The sequence below is a fragment of the Meleagris gallopavo genome, chromosome 1, assembly GCF_905368555.1.
Source record: "Meleagris gallopavo chromosome 1, MGAL_WU_HG_1.1, whole genome shotgun sequence".
In the NCBI taxonomy this organism is placed as follows: domain Eukaryota; kingdom Metazoa; phylum Chordata; class Aves; order Galliformes; family Phasianidae; genus Meleagris; species Meleagris gallopavo.
In genome coordinates this window covers 64,302,414-64,327,812 of record NC_139404.1, presented here as the reverse complement: position 1 = coordinate 64,327,812, position 25,399 = coordinate 64,302,414, and the positions used below count along the sequence as shown (strand labels likewise).

The 25,399-nt window shown below is 39.6% G+C and overlaps 1 protein-coding gene across 1 annotated transcript in view; it reads right to left on the bottom strand.

Moving 5' to 3' along the window:
• Window positions 1-25,399, bottom strand: part of PDE3A (phosphodiesterase 3A) — a 246,164-nt gene that overhangs the window by 183,855 nt on the left and 36,910 nt on the right. The gene's annotated exons all lie outside the window — the stretch shown is intronic.

Below are 25,399 nucleotides of genomic sequence, written 5' to 3'. Positions count from 1 at the left end.
AATATAATAAAATAAGAGGGATTACTTTCAGAGCAGCCTTTGAAGGTTCTCTTTTCCTTGATACTAAATGTTTCTATTGATTACCTCCTTACCCTCCTTTGAACTCTGATAGTTAAGCTAATTGCTGAAAGAAGCAGGTCACTGACCTCCCTGCAGTGCTCCTGCTATACAGGTCAGCTGCCTTTTTATCTTTCTTCTCCTTATTTATTTATTTTTTTTTTTAAGACTTCATATGTATAAAGTACAACCAAAAGGCAGCTACAGAACTTCTAAGCATGAAGGCCAGAACTCTCAACAGTATAGGGTCAGTAACCTGACAAATGCCATCCCCTGTCTTCTTCATCACCAATGCCCCTCTACAACCTCTTCCCTCCTTTAATTTTTTTAACATTCACTTCTTAACACTGTCACAATGAGAACAGCTACTGCAGATTTTCCTCCTAACTTATTAATAACAACAGCCCAGCAGTTGTTAAGATGATTTGAAACAGCAAACAAAAAAGCAACCCTTAGTTTGCTTTTAGCAATTATCTCAGGATTCGTTTGGTGGTCCCTTCTGTACAAACTTGTCTATTAAGCCTGGGGCAAATAGCAGAAAAATAATGTGGGGAGGTCAGCATTACCAAAGACTTGGGGAACAAAGCCACAGAAGCCTTGGGGTCTGGCTACCTCAGTGCAAGAAGATCCAGGCTCCTGAAGCCCTAAACCTGACTCTTCACAGAGGGAACTCAGAGTGCCGGCACTCACACTGCCACACTGCCCTGCCAGGTGCTCAGCACACTTATCAGGAATAAATGGGAGCCAAGGCCTGCCCCTGCCTCAGCCTTAGCTCCCCCGCCCCTCCAGGCCTCTCTCAGCAACTGAACCCCTCTGGCCATGAGTCCCTGCACAGCTGTACTGTCTGTCCATGTCACATGCTGCTGGCTTCTCCTTGCAGCCTGCTTTTCCCATCTGAAGAGAGTCTTCTACCAGTGGGGCCATTAAAACATTGCTATTTACTTAGCCTGACAAAATCTTGATGGCAAAACCAACCAGGTTTGCTGGCAAAGCAAAAGAAAATAAACAGACATAAAATAATCAGGGTTAAAATGGTGCTTTTCATTCCCATTTGATAAAGTCTGCAAAATCAACATATCAAATGTTCAGCACAGTGAACATCTGCGCAGAACCGGGAGGGGGAACACATGTAGCTGGCTGCAGAATTTACCTTACAGCATTGCAACAGAACTCAGAAGTAGGACAAAAATCACTTCAAAATTGGATCTAAAAGATGATACATTAACATGCTGGAAATAAAATCACAAAAAATTACTCTGGTAAGTCCTCTACTTTTTTTTTTCATAAAATGGCTCTACATTTCTCCTCATTTATGCTTAGAATCATCTTTAAAAACACCGTGTTCCAAATTTCTTTGTTTTAGATCTCCCCCCTCGCTGAAAGTGAAGACTGGAGTAAAGTGGAACGAGCTGGTGCTTTCTAATTCATTACTCCCAAATAACAAGATTAACCATCATCTTTGGATAGGAAGACATTGTATTGTGTGCATGTATCTCCACGTGTATGCATATATATGGTAACAACTGGTTAGAACTATTTGCTTTAAGACTGGAACACTGTGATCCTAGCAAAATGACGCAACTTATTAGTGGCAAGAACTGACTCAGTGCCTTGCACTATTTTAGAAAGCCAGATGAGACGATCATTAAGTCTGCTTCTTCAAGTTTACATGCATTTCCAAATTCAAATTTTATTATGGGAAAAAGGAGAAAAAAATAGAAGTACAATGGAAAAATTTCCAAATAAACCCATAAGAAAGTACAAAGAATATTATAGATCTTTCAACTTTTTTCAGGTTGAGAATGAGAAAATACAAGTACCTGACTGATTGTATCTTGTAATGAGCTCTCCTTCAAGAGGACTGCTAATGCCATAGAGAATAAACAGGGTTTACCAAGAAAGTCAAGTTTTTTCTCCATCTATAGTTCTGTTAAAAAGCAACAAGGAGATCCACTTAACCCACCTTTATCCATATCAATCAAATAAAATTACTACCCTCTGCCAGAGAAAGAAGATTGTAATCAGAAATCTGCCACTTACTCAACAAATTAGCCTGACTTGCAAAGGCATCTGTTAGCAGATGTGTACCATGGATTAATCAGTGCACCTATTACACAAAAATCCATTGATTTCAGGAAGCAAGATTAGAATGAATCAAGGAAACAAAACCAACACTCACTCAAAAATAATTCAAATCAGGCATCAAATTATTTCAGACAATAATATTTTCAACCTGAAGCACTACCAGGTATGAAGTGTTGAGATAAACTGGAAGATTACAATCTGGAAACATATGATCTCCAGCCTTCTAGCTTAAACTGGGAGAAATTTGATAAATTTGATCGAAGCTGACACACTCCCTAGAAAGGAATTGTAGTGTGCTAGTGGGTTTCATTCCACATTCAGCATCAGCCTCCCACATCAGGGCTCCGGCATAAACACACAAATCCATTACACACTGTAGAAATGTAGTTCCTCAGCAACAAGGCCAGGTCTGATGGGGCCCTGGGCAGCCTGACCTAGTGGATGGCAATCCTGTCCATTGCAGGGGGTGGGAAGTGCGTGATCTTTAAGATACCTTACTACCCCAGCCACTCTGTGATTCAACGATTCTTTGATCTGCCATCAGCCCTGGCACATCACACCCTCTGCTTCTCACATCTCTCCAGGGAAGATCATCGGGCTGAGGGTTGCCTGAGTTTGGCCAGCCACAATTTCCATACACACCCAAGAGCAAAATTGAATAGCGGCAGGGAACACGACTGAAATCTTACCACAGGCTCTAGAGAATAAAATGGTGGCCATAGCCTGCCATTGGACTATAAGTTCTTCACTCCAGAACATACCACTCAGTCCCACAGGACTAGTGGCTAAACTGCAAGATCATGCATGTGAGGGAAAGCATAACTGTAACCTACCATTAAAATAGATTTTTGTTTTACCTAACGCTGTAAATGCCCCACTTTGGGCCTATACTATTAAGCTTCCAGGAGATGTTTAGCCTTTTATTGCCACCTTCTTACCTTTCACTATCCACTTCTAGTTGCCAAACCAGGAGGATAGCTTGTCTTCAGCTCCCAGAATCAATCTGGGATTGATACAGACTAGAAATGCAAAATCACCCATCACTACATGGGAGAAAACAAAACAGAAACAAAACACCAGGGATATGCTGAAGATTGTAGCATCTTGTTCCATAGCTCAGCTGCAGCGTCCTAATGTTTAAAACAAATGTATAGAAAATGAACTTTTGTCCAACTCTCAATTACAGTACTGATTTACTGACCAGATCAACCCCAATCTTTTTTATTCAGCAGCCATAATGTGAGATAAAGACCTATAATGCTTGGTCTGAAGAAGCTTCTTTAAAGCTAGAAAATGCTTGGAAGAATAAAAAAGTAAGAGATACAGTACAAATCATAAAAGGGTGGTAGTGAAACAGTCGCTATGTAATAAAATATTTCTCTTTTAGAACAACAACATAAGGGGCAGTGGAAGGAATTAATTCAAATTCTACCATACCATAATACACTGGTGGAATGTTCTGAAAGTTAAGTTCTCTAAACAGTAAATTTACATCTCAGGGAGAGCACTGTTCCAGAAACACAGCTTTCTAACTAATTTATAACAGCATTCAGATATTCCTGATTTGCTAAGGTTTTGATTCTACCTTCTCCAGTGCATGTGCATTTTTGGTCTTTTCTACTCATTCTTTGCTATTTGCTCAAGCATTCATCAAGTACAGGTACTCAACATGGAAAACTTTGTCTCACGTGCTAAGTATACCCTAAAAATCCTGAATCCTTTAGCACAGACAAGCAAATACGTAAGACTATGTAATATGAGCCTTTGTATATTTGACCTGGTTTGGAAACGACCACCTCTTTTTCCAGCTGGTTTCTGTTCTTTCCATTTGCACGGACACTGTCCTGCCCTCCGAGATTTTAGCTTCACTGTTTAAAGAACAAATACCAATCATTCTCTGCTCCATAAATTCAACCATCCCCCATACTTTTTTAAGCAATACATTTCAATGAAAGGATGAATGTCAATGGATGAAAATCTCATCTATGCTGCAGTCATTTTGGCACTTCTAAACATATCGAGGAACAGAGCCATAGTCACAGCAGTTACCATATGGTCAGCCTTTCCCTGAATCTCACAAAAAGATAGAACAAATGTGTCTGTAATCTGTATGTTTTATTCTTTGCATTGCTGCCTTTTTCTTTTGATTTACAACACTAGCCATTCAACCACAGGCATTCAGCTTCTGAAATAAAGCAACAAACTGCTCTGTTTACCTTGAACTCCATTAAATCCACCACAATAAAAACAAGTGGAAGAAAGGGAAAGACTGCAAAAACGCAGGTAGCAGCATTTAATTTTGTCAGCTCAGAGATTAATTAATTCCAAAAATTCATTACATCGGGACCATACCCCTGTAATTGACTCCACCCAATATGTGCTACACAGTGTTCACCCAACAGCCTTGCTCTGTAATACGTTGCTTACTCATACACATACAGCACCAGGATTCCCTGGTCTTTAAAGTATACACACTGCAGTCTGACTTCTTGCCAAGAAAGGATTTTGTGCACTGTATTAGCTGACTGTACGCTTCTAAAACCTAAGTTTTTCAGTTCCACTTAGGAGAAAAATTCAATTTTTCTCACTGCTTTCTTGGGCTGACCTCTGCAACTGAGTAAGAAAAGTTCTTAAAATTATGGCATTTCAACTCCTGTCCTTTACCTATACTTCCCTCTAATAGCAAAGCAGCAAGCAGTCTGGATAAGAGCCTCCTCACTTGTTAGCCCCAAACCCCTCCTCAGAAAAATAGATTTTTGTTGTGCAGCCCTTTGATGGTTCTCTTTAATTGCCAGCATCCACCTTACAAGTGAGCAGCTCTGGTGTTTAATAACACACACAATTAGCTGGCCCTGGTACTGTTTATCTCGGAGGCAGGCACGGAAATTTCCAAGCGTGCAGTGCCTGCCGTACCCATTAGAAGGAAGAGTGAGGACATTAGTCTTCGTGACATATGGTATTCAGATGCACCCCACTGACACAGAACATAAATGGCCTTGGGGCACTGATGGCGAACACGTAACTCTTGAAGCCATCATGGTCCAACTGTCCACCAATTTATCACCGTGTTACAAAAGCCATGTGTACTCAGTCATTCCTGCTAGCTATCAGTTCAAGGGGGGATTGGGGGGGGGGGGGGGGTGGGGCAGCACGTCACAACAAAAGGGACAGTCAATAACTGCCATGTACTCCTGAGCTTTTTCCACACCAAGTGCTTTGTTGCATGCCAAATTTTCTCCTGAGATGGGAATCACCACAAGTTCTTCATGCTCACCTCCTCTTCCTACCCACAAACTTACCTTTGAGAGCAAACATTTAAAAGAATTCCATTGGATTCAATGACAATGAAAGCCAAAGTTCTCACTCGTCATTTTATTTCTTATATTCTGAGAATCCTCTCAGAAACTTCTTGTAACATGCCACAGAAAAAGAGATGCAAATCAAGCAGAGGAACTAGTAAGTAATTGACTGTCTGATTACTGTTGTCTGCTCTCATGCAAGGCTCATTTGATAATTACACGGAACTGCAAGTAAGCCACATGCTGCTCTATGCATGAATTTAAAATCAACACATGTGGCAAAAATGAAATACTTTAGATCACACCTTGTGCATCATTCTTCCTTTCCACTGCCTTTCTTGTTTTGTGTACATGAATAACACAGTCAAAGACAAGTGTTGTGGCTGTTGCACTTAAGAGGCATGAAAAACTTGCAGTAATATCCTAGGATGCCTCATAAGATGGCCACTCAAATGACCATTCTTCTATTTCTTGTTTATCTTAAATTACACCTTTACAAGATCAATTTCCTTTCAGACACATAGATAGCTGTACCACAGTTGGCACAGGAAGATGGTCCAGTGCAAAACAACATAAAACATGCCTTTGGCATTGCCCCGAACCTAAAAATTTCCCATGCTACTGATAATGATTGACAGGAGAAAAGAGAAATCAAACAACAGAGAAAGAAAAGATCAGACTGTGAAAGCTGAAGATGTTATGCTCACTAAAACATGCAAATAACCTTTCCACCTACAGAGATGTGGAACCTTATCAGAAGCCCTCTGCATCTGTTCTCCAAAATATCTTTCGCCAAAGGCAACAGAAGTTAAATATGGGTGCTAGCTAAGGCCCCTTGTGCAGGTGACAGTTGTGTGCCTGCATCTCTAGATCCATTGGTGGAGGTCTTCTAAAGTTACCAGAAACATGCAGAGCAAATGGAGAACCTTCTGAATGCAGTCAGATATTTTTCATATTTGTTTGTGAAAATGAGAAAGAATTACACTGACATGAACAGAGAACGGAATCAAAATATTTCAAAAATCCCCTTAGATCAATAATGGGCTGTCATTAGTAGGAACAGAAAAAATTCAATTGAAACATCTTCTCTCACATGCCTAGCGTTTGTGGTAGATGTAATTTATTTATAAATGAGTGTAATTCTGATTCCTACCTGTTTTCAACCTTTCCTTTCCAGTCACTCTAAAAATTGGTCTCATTTAGTCAGGTAAATATGCACAGACTGTTGCATCACAAATCCACAAAGTCACTGTGTTAGATAGGATTCTCGGCACTTCAGCCAACATTTTAAATAGTCAAAGAGCAAATAAGGAAAAGAAATCTGATTGCTCCCGTGACAGCATTTTAACATTGTAAGTTAGGTAAAAAGAATGCAGTTGAACCCTAAGTTCCTGCCCTTGAGTGTATCCAAGAGGAAGAAGCAAGCAAACAAAAAAAAAAATAAATTTGGAAAGTTAAATACCAAACACTGAAAGTAATGGAAAACAAGTTTAACTGCAGTTCATATAAAAACAGAGAAATGCAAAGCAAAGTTATTTTGAAAAGATACACAAACAGATTTAGAAAACAGAACATTTTAGCATTCAAATCCTTCACATTGCTATTAGACTGATCCTGATACAATTCTTAGTATTTGAAGGCTTGAATTTGGAAAAAAATAATATGCAAATGCCAAAAATCCAAGCACACAAATAATCACTTGTACTGACTAATACAACTGCTGAGTTTCCAAATAGAGGAGATCACAGCCAAGACTAAAACTGCTTTTGTGCAAGGTGCAAAGACTATCCCAATCCCTATTACAATTAGCAGGCACAGCCACACCACCCTTGATGTGGAAAACATACCAGCCCAACATAAGTAACGCTTTTCAGAGTATGTGGAATGTACACTATGCTCAGTTATCACAAATCTCAAGGGAAAAAAAATCCAACACCTAAATAAAATGTTCTTGCAGACTGAAGTATGGATGTGGCTATAGCCAGTACTTCACTGCTCACCATGCCAGACTACAGCAGCTGAAGAGAATAGAAACACTGGCGTTTTTGAACCACTTAAAAGAGGACTCAGCTATTCTCTTTTATTCTTTCCCAGACCTCTGTATGAGGAGCTGGATCTGAGAGGCATTCATCTTCTCTCCCCCATCCCACTTTTATTTCAGTACCAAATCTATAAACCTGAAAGTGATTCTCGTGGCATTCCATAAAAGTTGAATCCGCTTACCAGTATTTTTTTTCTGAATGCAATATTACAGGGGCACAAACATGGATAACTGGGATGCCTTAAGCAAGGTCTCCTCAGAGACTACTAGCAGGGCTGAAATAAGACTGTAAGGAAATACCTACTAGTTAACTGAAAGGCTGCCAAAACATTTTGTGTAGTGTTTTCTTTCCAATTGTCATCTCTGCTAGAGGAGGGGATCTTATAAGCAGCTTATGTTATTCAACTGTGCTCAACACAGTTGCCTAATTGCTGTGCCATAAAGTTGTATCTGACCACAATTCCACTGCCAAAACGCAACATCAATGATAATCATCCCTACATTTGACAGTCTAATTAATACAAATTTCAGAGATGTTGCAAGCCAGTAGAGGATCCATTCTCTGCTTTGGAAGTTACAGAAAAGCTTTATTGTATTTGTTTACTTATTTTCTACAGGCATAATTTCTGCAGAGTGCAGAATCTGAGAGGAGGAGAAAGCAAGACGAAGGGAGAAAACAGTAGTGAAACTCTTCACTTCAGTAGGCTACTAGAATTTATTTTAAACCCCATAAAATTAGCACAGATTTCATTACGCATTTAAAATCACAGCGTCTCAGAAAACAAAATTAAAATGCATTTTCATATCTGTTTAGAGCAAGTGTGAACTGCAAGTGTGAGAGCATTTCCTCTGCAAATCTAATACCTCACCTTCCCCAGTAAGTGACCCAGGGGACCACATTAGTGTTATACTCTGGATGTAGATCAGACGTTTTCACAACCAGTGAACAAATCTCAGTGTGTTCAAAGCTTTCCTCATGCACAGAAAGAGGCTTTGGAGCAGCATCTGAAACTAAGTTATTTAGAAACAAGGTCTTTTCTCTAAAAAAGGGGCTAAACTGCTGACAAAATCAGAATGTATTTATGTAGGTTTGCAGAATTAGGACATCTACCCTAAATATTGCTACAAAACTGGATCTGGGAAAAAAAAAGTATTGATTCTTTGAATATTAAAAAAAAGAGATGGTTTTATTTAGCACAGATAGTTAAACACAAAGTGGGAGGGCCTGAAATGCCTTTAGCGAGACAACTAAAGAAGCTGCTTGCGTTTTCTAATTTAGCAGACCTGATTTCATCCCTTCACTAATATTACTCAAGGTTTTGAATGACTTTAATCCACTAATTTTACTGAGCTGAACTGAATAGCTTCACCAAATCCTGCTAATTTGCAATAGATCACCTTACCAGAGGGTGAACGTGCCACAGCCCAGCCAAGAGCTGTTGGTCATGGTGACTGCACAGCTAGAAACCACTACCCTGCACTTCAGCAGCACTCCACACACACTGAAATCAGCTGTAAATAAATAATTACATAGATAAGGACATCTCCCACAAGACAAGGCGTTACAGATCCTGATAGCAGTCTATTCTTTGTGTAGATGTAGTCCAGAGTACCATGGAGATAAGTTAAAAGCTGCACATGGACATTACTACCAGAGGAAAGCAGGGTTGTGAATGACACAGTGACAACCCAATCTCCCACTCCCCCCCAAAAAAACAAAAAGGAAAGCATGTGTCCTTTCAGAATACCACCTTCAGTTGCACTTCACAATGACGACTGCAAAAAAAAAAAAAATACAACCACAAGCAGCAAGTTTGCCCACTGATAAACGAGTATCAAAGCCTTGTAAAATCCTACAAATACGGCAAGGTCTTTTGGTGCTAAATGCTAGGTCTGTGGCTGAGATGAATCCAACTCAAGGGTGATTAGAAGCAGGAAGTAATAAAAAAGGAGAGTCAGCTTAGACTCAGTAGAAAGTCTTTAGCACTCCATTACTTTAACTATAAACAGCAGGAAAAGTTTTAAATTTTATTGAAATCAGGTTAACGATGCATGTATCCCCATGTAGATTGTTTAGTTGTTTTTTGTTTTTTTTTTTATTTGTTTTTTGATGAAACACTGCCATATTGATTAGCTTAAATTTTTAATTAAGTTTTAATATTGAAGTTGCTATTAACAGCAGGAATTATTGGGCTTGCCAATATAAGGTTAATGAGTCTTCATTACCTTACTGCCTATAAGCAAAATTTATAGGAAACAAAGATTAGAAAATAGAGTTAATAAACAGTGAATATATTGTAAAGCTCCAACTTCCTTTCACAGAAGAGACCTCAACAGGCTTGAAAGGTGGGTCTGGGTGAACCTGATGAGGTTCAACACAGTTTGTAAGGTTTTGCACTTGGGCTGGAGGAATCCCAGGCACATATACACACTGGAAGTAGAGCCCTTGAGAGCAGCCCTGCACAGAAGGACCTGGGGTCTTAATAGATGAAAAGCTTAACATGAGCCAGCAGTGTACAGCTCAGAAAGCAAATGGTATCCTGAGTTCCATCAGAAGAGGGGTGGCCAGCAGGGACAGGGAGATGATTGTCCCTCTCTACTCTGCTCTTGTGAGGCCCCATCTGTAGTACCGTGTCCAGGTCTGGAGCCACCAGTACAAAAAAGACAGAGAGCTGTTGGAGAGGATCCAGAGGAGGGCCACAAAGATGATCAGGAGGCTGGAGCACCTCTCCTACAAAGACAGGCTGAGGAAGCTGGGCTTGTTCAGGCTGGAGAACACAAGGCTGCGGGGTGACCTCATTGCAGACTTTTGGTGCCTAAAGGGAGCCTACAAACAGGAGGGGAATCAACTCTTCGAAAGGGTTGATAACTGTAGGACAAGGGGAAACGGTTTTAAGTTGAGGGATGGAAGATTTAGGTTGGATGTCAGGAGGAAGTTCTTCACAGAGAGAGTGGTGAGGCGCTGGAACAGGATGCCCAGAGAAATTGTGGATGCCCCGTCCCTGGAAGTGTTCAAGGCCAGGTTGGATGGGGCCCTGGGCAGCCTGGTCTAGTATTAAATATGGAGGTTGGTGGCCCTGCCTGTGGCAGGGGGTTTGGAGATTCATGATCCCTGAGGTCCCTTCCAACCTTGGCCATTCTGTGATTCTGTGAAAAGGGAGAAATCCTAAAAATATTTCAATCCTAATCCTAATTTCGCTTCCTTCTTTAGGTACAACTGGATCTAATAGAAAGAAACGTTCTCACTCTGAACTACATCTAAACGTGAAAATTACATTAAAAGGCAAGATTTGTGAAAATATGCTAATGGCACATACAATTGAGCCATAACTGAAGCACATTTACAGGAAGAGGATCCTACTGATCCCATACATAAAATATTATAATGCTTTAGGAATTAAGAATAAGTATAGCTAGGTCATTTGTGGGCTACCCAATAAGATGCAGATGCCTGAAAAAATCCCAAGTACTTTGTGGATCTTGCCCTAAAAGTACCATTACAAAGCACCCTTACTCCCCTGGACTCCAGTCAAGATAACGAAGACAAAAATCCAGCTCCCAACAAAGGAGTCAACAAGCTTCTTTATTATCAATGAAATTGTTAGTAACAAGCATATAAACATATATTAAAACTATTTCCTTATTTCAAGTCAGTCCTGTAAACTAGTTAAATTGATGATAATTGTTCAATCCTACAATCTAGTTTTGCCTTGACTAACAAAATAAAGCTGGATCTAAAACAAAATAGTCTTCAATCTCAGTCTTACAATACATGTGGATTTGTTTCCTATTACAGTGTGTGGGTTTGTTGACGCAAGCACCGCTGGAAGAAGTCTCGACTTAACTCAGTACTTTACTCTCAGGCAACCGTAATTGAGTAGAGTAGATTCACAAGCGGGCTACAAGCCATCAGCTTGCCCAACACTTCCCACGATATGGTTCATTTTAAGTTACACCTGCAACAACTGATTCTTCTTTTACTGATCTGAGATTATGTATATGTATGGCTGAATGTTCATTGTGATTCACAACAGAGAAACACATTGTTTTGCTCATGGAGTCTTGGTTTAGATTATAAATCTGAGAGTCTGTAATGAGATATGGTATCAGATGCATGCTGTTTGTTATCCTTTTAACAAGCTCCTTCAAACTGACCACAAAATAAGATAATAAAAGTTCACTTCACTAGCTTCATTAGCTAACCTGGAAGAACTTCCCACTCCCTCTTCAGGCACTTTTCATGCCCCAATGAATTTCTAGCTTCTTCCTAGTGAGTCCCATATAACAGCTGCAAAATTTATCTTTAATAAAACACATAGGAAATTTAGTCTAGACAGCTCAAGCAAATATGGAAGAACTCGGAATGACCACACAAATCACTCTAGAAGCTTGCAGAGAAAGCTATAAATTGGTTATGATCCAGGTCATCTCAACTCTACCCTCCAATTGCTGTATGTCCTGAGACAAGTTACTCCTCTGTCTCCAGAGCTCTGCTTTTTTATACAGTTCTTGCTTCTGTTTCCTTATAATTTCCTTCTGCGGTGAGCATTTTAAGAGCTATGCAAGAAATAAAAAGATGGGGTTACTCATCAGGGTCAAATAATTAGGGACAATACTGAAACACATGAAAAAAAGGATTCAAATAAAGTTAAAAAATTAGTTTCTTAAGGTGTGTAAAAAAAAATGTGTATAGAAAAATGAATCATATTTTAAATGGGATTAACCGTAACCTATTTGATAATACATAGAATCCAACTACTGTACATGTCAAAATTCCTCTAAGCAAGAGAAGATTTACAGTCCTACATATTTTTCTTTTGGTAACTCATTATTTCTTTTGACATTCACACAGTTTAATTTCCCTTTGCATTGAAGAAGAGGCACCTGTGTATCTTCAGTCATTTATAATATTCAAATTCTGCTTTTAAACTTTCCTTTGCCCCAGTTTCTTGTCATCACCGCTTAGCTATCAGCACGGGGAAGCAAGCAAGTAGCTTTCTCTCTCCCTTCAGGCAATACCATTGCTGCACTTTGATTTGCGTCACAGAGACAAAAAAAAAAAAAAAAGTAGAACAGCTGCAGCCCTTAATTGCAGAAACCACGCATGCAGAGCTGTAGCTCTGTTTCGCTGTTGTTCTTTCAGCTAGAAAAATTATTAAAGGCCCAGTCCTGCTTACCCAAAACCATTCTTACTGAGCTATACATGAGAACAGTATATAACTTCAGTGACAGTGAAGCACAGTAAGAAAAGAAAAACAACGTTTTCAAAACAGATTAAAGGCAATTTTGAGAAATTGAGGTATCTATATGAGATTCACCACTTGCACATTCCCCAAAAGACAACGTAACTATCATTGCTTCTTCTCCATCTCTCTCCTCTGGAATGGATGAAGCAACTAATAAAGGAGGTTGAAAAGAAGATGGAGCCAGGCTCTTTTTAGCAAGGAAAACAGTTCCCTCAAAACACCAGGCAGCACTTCTATGCTGCGCAGGTGACAGAACACTGACATGATTTGCCCAGAGGGACTGTGGGATCTCCTCTGTGGAGATCTTTAAAAGCTGCCAGGATGTGGTTTTGGGCACCCTGCTCTGGGTGTCCCTACTAAAGCAGGGCTTGGAGCAGATGGACAGAGGTCCCTTCCATCTTCAGCCATATCGTGATTCTGAAATATACTAATATCAGAGAAAAAGAGAGTGTGGATAAGGCTGAGTGAAGGCTTCTTCTTTAAGCTGTGCAGGATTCTCATTTAGTCAAAGCAGTTTTAAAAAGTATGTTTTCATACAGAAGAACAAATTGAGTAACACAGTAAGAAAGAGAGGACTATCACTTAGGATCAGAAACAACACTGATTTATTAGGAAGAAAGCCTGCAGTAACTCAAGCCATCAACAAATCACTATCACTAGGCAAATTCAGATGCAAAACACATTCAGGCTGTACTGAAGGGTGAGATACATCTGCAGAAGCCACGTGCTGGTGATGCAACAGCTAGATAAATCCACTCCCCCAGCCAACCTCTACCAACTGACTCGATAACAACATGGAGCATTAGAAATTTTTCATTACACTGTGATCTGTGATCATATACACGTTAAAGGTACTTACACTGTCTTGCTTTCACGTGGAAATAAAAGCAAACACAAAAAGGCTAAAATAAGAATATCCTTAAAAAGCATTCTGTTCTAGTGTTTTTAGGGTGCTATAGAAGCGTGAGGTTTGTATTACGAACATGGGTTATTCATCAGATTCCCAGAAAAATGTAAAGTACGAAAGATTCTGCCTGATTCCATTTCTTCAAGAAAAGATAAATCCATTCTAGACAATTCTGTAGCCCTGTTTAAACATGTTCCAATGCAGATGTAATTTGCATTTCACACACACAAACAAAAAAACAACAAAAACCACAAACAACCACATGCATTACCTTTCCAAAAGTCACCTCTGAAGCCTTATTTCACTGACTTAAAGAACAAACATGCAGTAACACAAAAACAAGTCACTAAGGTAAGTTGCTAGGATTTTCAAAACTAATTCTTCCACATTATTTATTCTGTACAGGTGAATATGCTGAGGGGTTTCATCTTTAATGTCAGCAAGTCCAGCCCTCCTTCGGAGAGGACTCAATTTTGCCATGGCAGCTGTTACTGCATAATTGTCAGGCAGAAATACTGCTTTTTCCATTTTGTTTTTAACAAACTTGGGCTTAAAGCACAGAACTGTACATTTTTCTTAGTACTCATTTTTGTGCCTCATGGTCAAGTTATTTGCTCCAAGCAGTTTTTATGACTTGTGCCCATAAACATACTTTGTTTCCAAATCTTCTCCCAGAAATTAGGAAGAAATAGTCTGACAGCAGAAAGGAAAGGAGAGGGAAAGACAGTGGCAGAAACATCTGTATCAGAGCAATTCTCACATATCTGCTGCCAGGTCTAGAATGTACTTTTGAATTCATGGTTGCTAGCTTCTTTTAATTAAGTTTGTCATGGGAAATTTTGACTGACATGGAAGATAGCACTGTAACTTTCCAAAAGTCAAGATGTTCGGTGGTTAATTTTTCTCCTTTTGGTAAACATGCATATAGCCTTTTGTTTTTTACTTGGATGATATTTGAAGTATTTTTAGAGGAGCCACTCTTCTATTTTCTGAAATACCAGCATCCTTACTTTCCATGTCTACTCTCCAAAGCTCAGTTCTACTGATCTCTTCGATCAGACATCCTTCCTCACACCTTCAGGGCAGCTCACAATTCAAAACAGCCCATCTTGGCATTTGACTACTAAAGCAATACTTCAACAAGTAGCACCACCTAGACACTCCGCTTATTAGTCTTATCTGGGCAGCAGAGAAAACAGTGCAATGCTATTTCTACTCATCATAGAATTACGGACAAGAGACAGACCAATGGGACCACATCCAGATGAACGGGACAACTAGTGAGAGATCTGTAGCAGGACAAGTTCATTCTGCTGCAGGCAACGAAAGTCTCACACCAAGATGAACCCAACTCTGAAGAGCATTGGCTGAATTCCATTTCTGTCTTTCAGATAAGTACTTAATGTACCTTGATTTCATTCAAGTTTAGCAAAAGCATCACATAGGAACAAGGCGTGCACGCTGGAAAGGCACCAAATGGTGACATGTTTGTACTGCTGTCTCACAAGAACAATACAGCATTTATCAAAAGTTAAACATTTACTCAAAACAAGGCTTCTGAACACTTTCTTTTGCAGTGTTAATTACTGTAATACAACATGAAGTTCCATGCAGAGGAGCATACACAATAGGAGAGGTAAAACAATCCTGCTAACTTGACCCAATGTTTTTCTTTTTTCAATTTTTTTTTTCTTTTTTTTTTTTGTGAGCCAGGGGAAAAAGTGGGATAGGATGATGCTTGTCTTCAAGTAGATAATAAATTACAGTAACACTTTTTCTGCTTGGATTTCATCTTGATCTAGTACAGGGAAGGAGGAAAATAAAAAACTAAGACAGTTGTGCAGCAAAGAAAGTAATGGAATTAGGCTCTGTTAACCCCATGACCTTGTTCCAGTTGCAGCTTTTGTTCAGGCAGCTAAACAGAAGAGCCAGAAAAAACACTTCCTATCAATCTATACAGCACTAATCAGTAAATTTTCAATCAAATTATCCAGCTTCTGAATGATGAGGAATTTATTTGAGGGCAACATATTGCAAGTTGACCATCAGCAATTTAGGGTCCTGGTCCAAAATCCTTTTACTCTCACCTACTATTTTAGAATGGTAGAGGTCTGTTTGTAAAGGGTTCAACAAGCAGCTCTGCCACATGAATCCTTACCAGCATGCAAGTGTGTAAGACTGGTATTGCTCTCATACTGCATTACCAGTTGAGCGGTGCTGATTTTCATGAGTGATAGTGAGAACTCAAGAAGTTTATTCTTAGCTTTACTTGAGCTAGTTATTAAGACACAAATGCTCCCAGTCTCCAGAGGCAAAGGGGTGGCCTGATAACTTTGGAAAAAGAAAAAGAAAAAAAAAAAAAAAAGGCAGTAACTTGCATACTTTTTCAAGCCACCATTACTCCAATGTTTATGTATAACGTAGATGGACTAGTCATCTTAGACTTTCCCAGCGCAGAAAATGTCAAGAAAGCCTATCCCTGCCCCCATGCAATTTGGAAGAAGGACAACTGTAAGCTAGCTGATCAGAGAGCTGAAAGGTTTTTTTCCCTAAAGGTCTTGGCTGTCCTGCCCTACTGCTAGTATTGTGTATCTCCTGTTGAACTGCCACCGCACCAAGACTAGCACGAATTCACCCATCCACAGAACGCTGTCAGCACAGAAGTGCACTTGAACAGGTGCCGTGGAGGTATTTCCATAATTACCTAGCACACAGGTCACAATGTGCTGTACAGACTCCTTCATGTATTGTAAACATGCAATTTCTGCAGGACAGAAGCACAAGCAACATTGTTTTGCTTACCTATTACAGCGCCTCACCAAAACCACCATTACAAGAACAGAATAAATGAGCAGAGAACAAAGCGATCTAAATGTCATCTTTTCTCCTCCGCCTTGCCCAGCACAACTGGAGGCACAGTGGTCATCCTGCTTCTCATTACATTCAACGGATCTGTAACTGATTTGGTCAGTTTCTGTCATAATCACTCACTTTCAGAAACTTTTAGAAAAAAAACTACACACACACACCCCTTTTCTGTACACCCAGGGATGACATGCATTCTGTGCCTGCTGGCAAGCCAGTCATCTCAGTCCATTGCCTCTCAGCCTGCTCCCAGCCCTAGGGTTTCATTTACACAGCGCTCGTGTTTCTGCCATCTGCCCACCATATTGGTGGTAAAGTATGAAAAAGCATAGAACAAAGCAGAGCTTGTCTCTCCCCAACAGCCAATATGAAGCCTGTACTGGCACCCAGCAGGCAGTCTCTACATCAACAACTAGTCAGCAGTCTGTGAGGGCTAAAAACAGCAAAAGATCTTCTAAGAAAGAATTTAAACAGAGTTAAGACTATAGCAAGAGCTGGAAAAAAAAAATCCTACTTAAAAAAAAAAAAAAAAGAAAAGAAAAAAAAGAGAAAAGACCTCAAATACATCTGTAATAGAAGTGAGACAGAACAAAAATCAAAATGACACACAGGAACCAAAGATTTATTCTTCTCACTTCTGTGAAGCTCCTTGATTCATACCACTTTAGACGTATGTCCACATTCCAGTTACTGACTGGGTGTGCTGGCACCACCTCTTGAAAAAGCAATAAATTTACCAATGCTCCTTTTTCTGAGCTAATTTCTACATGTATTGCCATAAACTATTCTGAGGTTTAGAGAGCAGCTCCAAGTTCAGGACAATACTTCTGCAGCTTCTGGGACAGCAGGGACACTCAGCGTGCTTTTGAGTGACACAGTCCAGGGATCCAGGTTTGCAACATTTTAATAAATGTGCTGTCTAATTGACTGTTCCTTCTTGACTGGTATAATCGCATCACAGATCTGCTAACAGCATCATGGTTCAGTCACGGTCCTGCTACTGGGAATAAACCATAATTAAAAAAGCAAATATGTTTATATGAAACGAGTTAACCCAGACAAAGAACTACATAAGATGAGGGAACAGAACTTCCATGTGTTCAATATCTTTTCCAGAAATAGAAATTCTTTGCTGAGGGCTTGGAGGGTAGGCCCACAGATTACCTCCAATGACTCCAGGCAAGAAACTAGGCCTGAAGACACTGGTGGCAGTCAGTAAAGTCACTTGCTTCGTGCTAAAAGTAGACACTGCCACAATAATAGGTGATGTCTGACACTATTGTAAAAAGAATTTTTGAATGGACTAGAAGGAAATTTCCAAAACTAGATCTTACGTCAGTGAAGAACAAAAATACCACAGGGTGCTCAGTCACACCCTCAGCTTGCAGTTTACCTCTTTCTAGTGAGAATGGCTGTAAAACATTACAACGTGAGTTCTACACAACACTAAACACTTCTGAATAGGAGCTAACAATCTGGAGTCCTAGTTGGATTTTTAATAAACAACTGCTGGAATAAAAATCATCCATGACCGAAACCAACCAGAATACATACACTGATTTTGACATCTTCAAGGAAGACTTAGTCTACTGCATTACCAGTTATCAAGGGTGGAGAACAGAGGTCTGAGGACTGGAAAGAGTTAATTGTTTTCAAAAATGCAAAGAAAAAGCAAATAAGTAGTATTTAAAGAAGCAATAAATTGGAGAACTGAAACAAATCTTGTAATTTTCAGATTAAAATAAGTTAACATGGTCTGAAAATTAAAAACATCCCAGATTAAAACTCAGTCAGCCACACCATTAGTACATTCCTCCCAGACCAAGTGGTCTGAGGAATTTATACATTTGGCATCGTATAAAATGCACTATTCCTGGCAGGACTTCGAAACACGGGAAGTGAGAGGGCCGGCAAGACAGGCAGAGCAACAGGACCAGCCTCAGGAGTGGGGGAAGGAGCTGTAGGGCTGTTGGGCCAGGTTTTAATCACAGGCTGCCTGTTCTCTCCCACCACGAAGCCCAATCTCAAGCACATTCTACTTAAGCCCTCTGTTCACCTTCCCAAGTCAGCCCCTTCGCTGTTCCCTCGTTCTACTCTCATACATAAATGGCTAATAAGCTTTCAGTTATTTTTAACTAGCGCATTAAGGACCGCATGAACTACAGTCAGGAGTGCAGGTGCTAATGAACTACCCACATCACCCAGCACTCTACTACATGCACTAGTTGCAGTTTCCACTTCAGCCATCTGCTGCTGGGCTAACTGGGTTGACAAACAGTTACAACGCCTGGGCATTGCTGTGACCTAAGTACTTTATTTCCCAATCCCAGAGCATCAAAGAGGGTTAACATAGTGTGCTTATCAGCCTGCGCTCTGATTCACTTGCAGCTCCTGCATACATTGCAAACTGTGGGAAATTGACAGCAAGTTTAGTCACGTCATATTTCCAAATAGCAACATATAGTCTCTTTTTAGTCATTTAATTTAAAAGTGCAGAAGTCATGAATAGGCAGAAGTAACCATTAAAGAGATATCCCTTTAGAGAGGCTTAACATGGAGCAATTCTAGAACTACAAAAACACCAAATCTTTTCCTTTTTCCATGCTAAACCAATAGTTCTGAAAAAACACTGAAAGCAATACAACATTCTTTTCCCACAAAAATAAGTCTTAATGTATAAGGTTACCTTCCACAGACTAAAAAGTTGGTCTGCTACAGGAGGATGGAAAGACTTGGGAGGCATCTGTCACACACACCAGCAAAAAGCAAAACTGCAAGGAACGCGCAAAAGAACAAACTGCCCAATTAGCAAATTACAGGGTTTTTCTTCCCAGAGCAACAGCATCAACACTGAATAACAAAGCACTTCTTGGTAGGGTTGGATTTTTTGATGTCCTAAGCATTCATTGCAAATCCTCCCCAATTTTAGGAAGATCTTCGAAAAGCAAGCAACTCTCATCCACTATACAAAACAGGTCCTTTACTGAATTCCTTACTGAAAGGAAAAGAAGAACCATGGAGTTAGTTGGCATCTGCTCAAGCTACATGGCTATCAGCCATACCAACTGCATCATACAGCTCCAATAACTGAGTTTGTTGACACAGATCAATCTTGCACAGTCCAGGTGCAGAATCTGACTGCACAGCAATCATTCACTCCAGCAAAAGAGGGAGAAATGCTACACTGTGCATGAAAACAGGTTTGTTCTGCGTCTTGGCAATTAAATCTTCTGCAGTTAAACAGGATTTTTTTTTTTTTTTTTTTTTTGCCTATGGTAACAAGCCTAACAACTATTTCTTATTGAAAGGCGTACTATCTATAAGGTGCTTACACCTATTCCAAAGCATGTTTGGGAGAGCTGAGCTGTCTCGGGGCAGCCTGAACACTCTGGCCAGCAGGTATGAAACCCGGAATTTATGCTGGAGGATGGCTTTTGTCCATCCTAGGAACTGGGAGGAGGGGGGAGAGCTGTGGGTTTTGAGACAAATAGAAAAATAGCTGCAGTGTGCCTATAGGTCAGCTCCTCACAAGGCATTTCAGAACCAGTTCTCCAGCTGCTCCTGATATACCCCAAAACTTAAAGAAGACGACACAAACCAAATACTTGCCTCAGAAAACAAATGAGAGAACCAGCACTGCTGAAGCACGCAGCAGTTCTGTTTCTGCATCACACCCACACAACAGCTTCTTCAAACCCTTTGGCATACCTGCCATCACATCCTGGCTCTCTCCTCAAATCCCCAGATCTTAAGATGAAGCTTTGTTTGCAGAAGACAGAATAGCTGTAGATAACAAGGATCCTACATGCTTAGAGGCTTGGGAATCCTTGCACTTTTCTATTGCAACAAACAAGGAAGGACAAACACAACGTTATAAATCAGAGGCACAATGTCAAGGCAAAAGCACAGACTTGAAGGATAAAGAAGGGAATGCTAACAACCAGAGGAAGAAATTCCTCAAACTTCACACATCCTCATGTTGCCCACTTCCTTTGCACTCCCTTAATTCAATTTTTTGTCCGTCTGAATAAACATGTGTAATGGGAACTCAGCTCATGGCCTTGCTCCCATTACTGTATCTTGCATTTAATTTCAATGTGTAATCTCACAGAAGCCCAGACATTTAACCCATTTAGGTGGGGTGACTTTTATTAAAAGCTTCGTGTTTTTTCCTAAAGCTCCAGCTGCTGGAATCATGAGACTCAATGAAAATCCAAGAGTCTCAGTTGCAGGATTTTTGCTTTGTTTATTTTAAGATATCTCAAGTTCTCATGCTTGTAGGAAAAAAAATATTTTTTTAAAGCTTGAAAATGTGGTTCGAAAGTCCCTTAAAGGCTCAGGAACTAGAAGAGAAGATTAAAACTTCCCATTTAAAAAATTATTTTATGTTTGTCTCCTAGCTGTTAACTCCTGTTTTGGGGGATGGAGTGTTTGTTTTTTTCAATGCTTTATCTCCAACAGAATTTATTTGCAGAATCAAATTATTCTTAATAAAAGCAATGGATGATGGGCCATGACTTCTGTAGCTTTACTGAAGATGATTATCCATTCCGTGTGTCCAAAGTAATTTCTCTTCTGTGCATATAAGGAGATGCAAAACTATTTCAGGAGTTAAGTGAGACCACAGTATAGGAGGTGAGGTGGACAGACATATGGATCTGTCACAATATTTTTTAGATAAAATATTAAAAGGGTAACAAAATGTCCACACAGCCTCAAAACAAAGGTATTGGGCCAAAGCTGGTCTGTAGCTATCATCCAATCAATGCCAATGATAAACAAATGCCTGAATTAAGCTACTTCAATCTTCACAGGCATCTCAACTGGAATTCACTAGAATGCCTTACTTGCAGTACCAACACCATTAACTTCAAGAAAAAAAAAATATTGCTTTAAAAGTTGCTTCATTACTTTTTAATGGAATTTCAAGCTATTTCCCGACCACGTTTTAAGTTTCATTGCCTAATTCATGGGGTTTTTTTTGTTTTGAATGTGCACTCTCGAACTGCAATAGCAATTAATTATGCAACGCTCTTTACCTCATAGCACAAGATGACATTACATGCAACATGCAGCATGCTAGCAGTACAGCTACTTGCAGCCCCTGCAATGGAAGAGTAAAAGATCTCATTTTCTTCCTTGTTGTTATGAGAGAATTAACATGTACTTTGCCCAGCTCTAGCATGTTTGCATTTTCATTGAGAAAATAAAATCAACATATTTGCTAAAAAATTTCCAACTTCAGGAGTCTCAAGTTAGAGAATTTAAGTCCAATAAGCAGAACAAGCTAATTGGTAATTGAGATGATAGAGAGAAAGAGAGAGAGAAAAACAGAATGAGAGCGCAAGGAAGAGAGCACGTGTTTGTGTGTGCAATATTGTATTAAGCTATGCATAAGCACAGCTTGGACAAATTAATTTATCAGTTAAACTCCCATTACTGGAACATAGATTACATACAGTTAATTAAAAAATCCCTTTTAATGATGCTTGCTGAGTAAAGTACACTACAGCTACTGAATGGCAATGGAAACGTTTACCAAAATTCAGATAAATCACTGTGGCAGTTAAATAGTTTAAATATTATAAAAGAGAGTGGACTGGTTCACTGCAATGTCACCATTATGTTACAACCTCAGGCAGTCTAATCAGCTGAAATGGACTGACCCAGTTGCTACAGCTGCTTCCAAGCAGATCTAGCCATATTCACGTGTGCATACAGTATACCTGTTCCTTCTCTGGACCATAATCAGCTTTCAAGCTGACCACAGCTGGAACAGTGATCCAGAATGGACTGAACATCCACTTCAGGGCAGTGACTTTTCAGATCAACTAAGGAAGGAAGGAATTGTTTCATCCGGCAATCTCTTGTATCAGAACATTTACCAAACAGCTTTTACAGAGACCTTGTCCTGGTGATGCATTTTATGGCACCCAAGCCCCTCATGCTGCCCCAGTAGGTATTTCAGCTTCAAAGGAATCATGAAGCTCCTGAATGCCAGGCTGCATAGAGAAGACTGAATTATCCATCAAAGGAGTTTTAGAAAGAAACAAACAAACAAACATGCCAGCATTACTTTGGGAGACTGGGAAAAAATAGGAAACAAATCAATAATGAATAAATAATGTCGAAGTAAACAAAGTCTTTGTTGTGTTGAGCACAGCTGTTCTACAGCATTTATAAAGTTTCTGATTACACCGAGAGAGCTGTTTCCCAAGGAAAGAAAGGCACTGTATTGTACAAAAGGGATATACATTGACTTTCTAGCGGGGGGAAAAAAAAAGATCAGCAATCTAGAGCAGTTCTAAGAAAAATAAACAACCTGACGCTGTCACTGGGTTTACACCAGAATGATTACACAGGAGGCAGGATTCTTGCAATGTCAACATTCAACTTCCCGCGTCAGACATCTACTTACGTGCAACAAATTACCTCTTGGAAGCAGTTATGTGGATTAGAGAACAGACTATTATATAAATGGTAGACACAGAGTAAATCATTGCCCTTGCTCAATTCTAGAAGAGAGAACAGGTTGTTCTACTTTGTTCTGGACTTCTCATCCCTTTTTAGTACATACATTGGACTTCATGTATGTGTGTAATCTGCTGACCTATCCATTCCTGCACAGATACGAAGACAAGTGAAAGATGTTCAACAGAGCAAAAACACAGAAAATCGATGAGGTACAGCGTACTGATGAACCATAGGGTTTTTCAGTTTAAACTACATTAAATCAGAGAGTAGAATTTTCCACTGAACTCAGAACAATTCATAGGCAGTGAAGCTCTCTCTCAAGGCAACAATAAACAAGCAAAATAGCAGCAAATTAAGTGGGAAATTATCTTTTTTGGCAAGCATGGAAGCATATTGGAACACACTTTCCATCTCTGAAGATGGATTATGTACACAAGCACGGTCTTTTAATATCGAAGACTTGATCTTCTCAATCTGATGCAGTGTTAGTTCAGTTACTATTAGTTCAAATAGCCCTAACAGCAGAGGTGGACTTTTGAGCCAGAGTTCATCAGTTCAGTCAGAGAGAAGTTATATTTCTTCTGATATGGAAAACAGTTTAGATGGTTGCTTATAGAATTTATACAGTGCTAAAGATATATATGTGTATATACACACACTAAGACACGGATAATTCTTACTCCTGTGTTTACTACCTTCAGATTTGTTGCTCCAAGTCATCCCATCTTGCAAAACCAGGTTTTCTGCCTAACATTTACAGATGATTGTGGTGTAACAATTTCATTCTGAAAATGAAAAACCCATGCTTTCCAGTTCAAGAAAGCAAGTCATTAGTCAGAGCAATCTCCTGGCGGTAAGAAACCGCTGATTGAGTTTTTACTCCACCCAATTCAAAGGTCAGAGAGTAGTTTTCCATCCCACATCTCTCTGTACCACACAGACCAGGAAGCTGAACCAAGTCTTCCACATCTCAAGCCAGTCCCTTAGCTGCCTACCACACTTCACATATCTGCACACCCATGAGCACATACATTCTCTCTAGATTTTTTCAAAACTCTCTTTCAAACACATTCCCCTCAGAAGACAGTATCAAAACTGATGAGTCTTGCAAAAGACTTTGGCTCCAAAAAGAAAAAGCATTTCAACAAAATTTCAAATCCAAGTTTTCTGAGTAACACTAGTATCAACAATTGCCAAGATAACAAAACCAAAGTGCACTGGCAGAGTAAATCTAACAATACGAGACCATGAGCTAATTAGGATGGGAAACAGATTTCTGTGGTAATAAGTCTGTATTGCTCAATTCTTGTGAGGTTTCAGGTGGTGTTAAATAGATCTGTATTCTGTGCTGTTTTACTGGCACGCACCTAGAGCAACTGTTATGCACACAATAATGTCTTTCAGTATTCTCAGAGAAAGGGGCAAAAGCAGGTAAATCAAAATTAGACAAAAAGTAAAAATTTACCACAGTCTATTCTTCAAAATGTCAAGAGAAAATTGCATCAAAAAAAGCATTTTATTTAGAAAGCCATTTTACTCTGATTGACCAGAAGTAGAGAGGAGGGAAAGAGAAGGGAAAAAAAGAATCAGAAGCCACATTCTTACTCCTCTGCCTTCTTGAATGAATCTATTATGAAGCTGAAAAGGAGATTTAATTAAATCAGTTCCACTTACCAACCAAACTCTACCTATTCCTTTGCCAGAGACACCATTTCTTCTTGTTCCCAAGGGGATGCTGGGAGGAGGCAGAGAAGAGGAGCAAACTGGATTTTAAGAGTAGGAAAGCAGAGGGTGCCTTTACTTTGTTACTCAATTTAATTTAAAAAAAAGAAAAAAAAAAAGAAAAAAGTGAAAAAAAAAACAAGCAGTGACATCAAGGCATTTGTTAGTGCCAAGGCACCACTGCTAGGACTCTTCTCATGAGGATGCAGGGTACCACATGCAGAACTCTTGGATACTAAAAATAAATAAATATTCAAGAAGGGTTTCTGCTGAATTGTACTTTCACAGCACAAGCTGGATCAGTTCCAAGAAGAACCATGAAACTGAAGCTTTCTGTATATTACAGCCACTAAAATATGCGGTACGCTAAATGACTGCAAGGAAAGCCTGTGCTGTGGTAGTCTCTGCTAAACCTCATAACCAGCTCTTTCTCCTCCACTGTTGTACTAGGGGGAAAATATTATTATCACTGAAAATTAAGAACCAACTTCTTTAAACAGATGAGTCAGCAGCTGCAAGCTTAGCAAAACTAATTCTCCAAGTGGCTGACATCACCACACACGAGAGACCACCTAGGAATTACTGCCAGTATTTTACAGTCCTGAAAATCAGGTTATGAAGCAAAACAATCTCTGTGATGCTACGTAGGTGTTGTTTTACCATCCTACTGCGATTACCCATGGAAAGAGCCTCTGGTTATCCT